This window comes from Solanum verrucosum, unplaced genomic scaffold, assembly GCF_900185275.1.
Source record: "Solanum verrucosum unplaced genomic scaffold, falcon-dt-bn FXZP01000592.1, whole genome shotgun sequence".
Taxonomy (NCBI): Eukaryota; Viridiplantae; Streptophyta; class Magnoliopsida; order Solanales; family Solanaceae; genus Solanum; species Solanum verrucosum.
In genome coordinates this window covers 95,831-100,009 of record NW_026020632.1, presented here as the reverse complement: position 1 = coordinate 100,009, position 4,179 = coordinate 95,831, and the positions used below count along the sequence as shown (strand labels likewise).

The following is a 4,179-nucleotide window of genomic DNA, read 5'->3' as shown; positions in this document are numbered from 1 at the left end:
AAGGATTGGTTTACATAGGTTTAGTGTCCTCAATTGCTAAATTTATGCCACAAACTGATGAAAAATCCTTGAATTTCAGGTATATGGGTTGAGGAATGCAGCTAGGACGTTAATAGGCAAAAGAACAATACAAGCTGAAAAAGAGAGAGAAAAACAAGCTTGATGATCGCCAAGAGAACTCGGTGGATCGCCAAGTCACTCCTTGATCGCCCAAAGTTACAGAACACTGAGGCTAAAATGGGATGAACTTAGGCGAAGTGCATTCCCTATCAGTGACTCGCTGACTGCATCGGCGAAGGATGACCATGTCGCCGAAGGTAGTGAGTGAAGCCAAGTTGAACTCAAATTAGTGAGCTAAAAGATCAAAGGGCGCATTACATAAATGATCGATGATCTCGATTTAAATCGCCTAAAGTTACAGTGCTTGAACGATGAAAAGGTGAATTAAGAAGGCAAGAAGAAAGGACAATCGACGAGTCATCGAATGGTCGGCGAAGCCTGACTTTCCTTGCCGATTGGCCTAAAAAAGCCACACCTCAGATTAGTATAAAGTGATTTTTGAAGGAGAGAGAAAGCATTCAGAAATTGTGAGAAACAAAAGATAGAGAGCAAAAACACTGCTATTGTTGATTTTTGATTCATTTTAGCAAGGTTTACAATTGGGTATTGTAATAGAGAAGATATTATTCATTTTAGACTTTCGATTCTCACATACCCAGCTGTGGAACATGTGGTAGGTATCAAATTTCATCTTTTTACGATGATTTGCTAAAACCCCAATCTTGGGGGTTTGACAATGTAACCAATTGTTACGTTTGACTTAATGGGTGTTAGTAATTATCAATTTTTGGTATTAATTTGAAATGGGTCTGAGTTATTACGGTGGTTTAACTTCCATATTGTATTTTTAGTGCAATATACCTCAGGGTTTTGTGCTTGCTTGAGAGAGAAGTGTAGAGCTAAGGTAGTAACTCGGTATCCATAGCTAGTAGGTCATGACGGTTTCATCTTGAGAAAGTGAAAATCAAGACTCATCCTTTGTATCTAGCTTGAGAGAGTAGATTTGATAAGATTGTGGGCTGGTCTTCTTGTGGAATGCGTTGAGGTTCAAAAGAACTCAGTGGAAATAAGGCAATTGTTCAAGAGAAAAGTGCCTTACCTACAGTCCATTCTACCCATGATGAATTAACATTGTTGGTAGTGATTTGCACCCGTTGAGTTAAACTTCGGAGTTGGTTAGTCAACCCCCAAGCATTGTGTCCCTATTTGATTGTTCCTTGTTGATTGTTGAAGTATTTTTGCAGACCAAACACTGCTCGTTTGGAATTGTGATTACATCTTCTAGTTTGGTTCTTCGTTTCCTAAAACTTGTATTTCTTCAGTTGCAAAATTCACCGTTATAACTTCATAGTCGAACTCAAAATAGAACTACTCTCTGTGGTATCGACCCCAACTCATTTAGTTGGGTTTTATACTTGTTTACGATCGTTGAACACCTAGAATTGGATGAGGTGTACTTGAAACGTTAAATCAAAATGGCGCCGCTGCCGGGGAGTAGCATTGTTTAGAGTTTTTTTGTCGAAGTTTAACTTGTGAATTTTTCGGCTGTAATTGATTCAATTTAGGTTGTATTGTGTTTGTGTTGGTTATGCTGAGCAAAAGAGAGAATGAGTGAGACGAAGATGAATGGTAGCCAAGCAGGTCACCGAGATGATGTTGATTATGTTAATAGTGTGCACAACCCAATCCAATTGGGGAGAATGGTACAATCTGCCTACCGTTAACAGAAAAGGATGCTATGTTTGATGTCTCGAGCACAACTCTTCATCTCCTCTTAATGAAGGGACTCTATGGCGAGTTGACTCATGAAGACCCACATGAGCATGTGAGAAATTTTATAGACGTTTGCAGCCGTTTTCATTCAAGAATGTGTCGCAAGAATCAATCCGGCTCAAGTTATTTCCACCATCTCTGACGGGAGAAGCTAGCAAATGGTTAACTGAGTTACCAAAGAATTCTATCACATCGTGGGATGAGCTTACCACGACATTCAATTTGAGGTTCTTTTCTCCGTCGAGGATGATGAAACTCAGAGATAACATTCAAGGTTTTAAGCAATTGGAGGGTGAACCCATCCATGAAACGTGGTTGAGGTTTAAGAAACTCCTACTTCAATGCCCGACTCACGGATTACCAAACGATTTTCTAAAGGAGTAGCTGATCAATTGGTTTGAGGGGGAATAATTTTGTAATTATTTGAGATGGCTTCATTTCTTCTTGATGACATGATGAAAATAAATCAATCTTGGTACACTCTAGAAGATCAAGTTTCGCCTTTTTGTTTTAGAATGACTCAAGAGCAACTTGATAAGGAAAAAGAGAGGGATGAGAATATCAAGAAGATGTTAGAGAATGTAAAAAATCCCAAGGGAACAAGTGGAGTGTTTAGAGTTGAGGAGGGTTCTTCCTCAGGGTATTCAAAGCTGGGGGAGAATCAAGGTTGAAATACCAATAGATATACGGAGGGTTTCCACCCATGATATTTACAGCGGGGTAGGAGTGAAAGTTGGAACTATCACAAAGAAGAAGAGCATTGGTGGATGTTGAAAGTGGGGAACTGAAAGTTCCGGGTGAACGAAGATGAAGTAACCTTTAATGTGTCTAAGTCAATGAAGCACCCAACCGATATTCACATGGTCTCTGCTATTGATGTGATTGATGAGGCAGTGGCTAGTGTGAGCCATTTAATGTGTATGAGTGAACCGCTTAAGGTTGTGCTTGCTAACTATGATGAGCTCGAAGCTCAAGTCTACTAAGAGGTAGTGACTGCTCTTTCGGGTTTGGGGGAATATTCAAAGACTCCATTGAAGCTGAACATTGATCTAAAAAATTGAGAAAGTCCTCCCGCAAAGCCATCAACAGAGGACCCACCAAAGCTTGAGTTGAAAGTGCTTCCTTCCCATCTATGATATGCTTTCTTGGGGGTAAATAACACCTTATCTGTAATCATTGCAGCTGCTTTGATTGAATGGAAAGTAAAATTGCTTCTTGAGGTGTTGAGAAGACATATCAAATATATAGGTTTGGCTATTGCTGACATAGTGGGCATTCATCCTGGCATTTGCACTCACAAAATTCAGCTTGATAGTGAATGTAAACTGAGTGTTGAACATCAGAGGAGATTGAACCCACCAATGCAAGAGGTGGTAAAAAAAGAGATACTAAAGTGGTTGGATGCAGGTGTGATCTACCCTATTGCGGATAGCAAGTGGGTAAGTCCGATACAATGTGTACCAAAAAAGGGAGGTATCACAGTAGTCCCAAATGAAAAGGGGGAGCTTGTGTCTATGAGACTGGTAACCGGATGGCGAATATGCATGGATTACCAAAAGTTAAACTTGTGGACCGAAAAATATTATTTCCTATGCCTTTCATGGATCAAATGCTTGATTAAATTTCAGAAAGAGGATGATATTGCTTTTTGTATGGGTACTCCAGTTATAATCAAATCTCCATTGCTCCGGAAGACCAAGAGAAAACCACCTTTACCTGCCCATATGGAACTTTTACTTTCAAACGGATGCCGTTCGGGTTATGTAATGCTCCGACAACGTTTCAACGTTGCATGCTATCTATTTTCATTGACATGGTGGAAGATTCAATGGAAGTCTTCATAGATGACTTCTCGGTTATGGGTGATGCTTTTGAAGCATGTTTAGCACACTTGGGGAGAGGTTCTTCAAAGATGTGTGGAGACAAATTTGGTCCTAAGTTAGGATAAATGCCACTTCATGGTAAGGGAAGGTATAGTTCTTGGTCACAAAGTGTCACAACAAGGGTTGGAGGTTGATAAAGCAAATATTGAAGTGATTGAGAAGTTATCACCACCAATTTCGGTGAAGGGTATTTGTAGTTTCTTGGGCCATGTCGACTTTTACCGGAGGTTCATCAAAGATTTCTCAAAAATTGCACACCCTTTATGCAAACTTTTGTAGAAGGAGGTGAAATTCAACTTTGATGATGCGTGTATGGTGGCCTTCAAGTGTATGAAAGAAAACTTGATCTCCACCCCGATTATCATTAGTCCCGATTGGTCAGAACCCTTCAAAGTGATGTGTGATGTAAGTGGCACGGCATTAGGTGTCGTGTTGGGTAAACAATGCAACAAACTATTTCACC

The 4,179-nt window shown here is 40.0% G+C and overlaps 1 non-coding gene across 1 annotated transcript; it reads right to left on the bottom strand.

Moving 5' to 3' along the window:
• Positions 1–2,085: 2,085 nt before the first annotated feature.
• On the bottom strand, positions 2,086–2,192 carry LOC125812030 (small nucleolar RNA R71). Its single transcript, XR_007441958.1, has one exon. It is a non-coding gene; the product is annotated as a small nucleolar RNA R71 (small nucleolar RNA).
• Between the last annotated feature and the right edge of the window lie 1,987 nt (positions 2,193–4,179).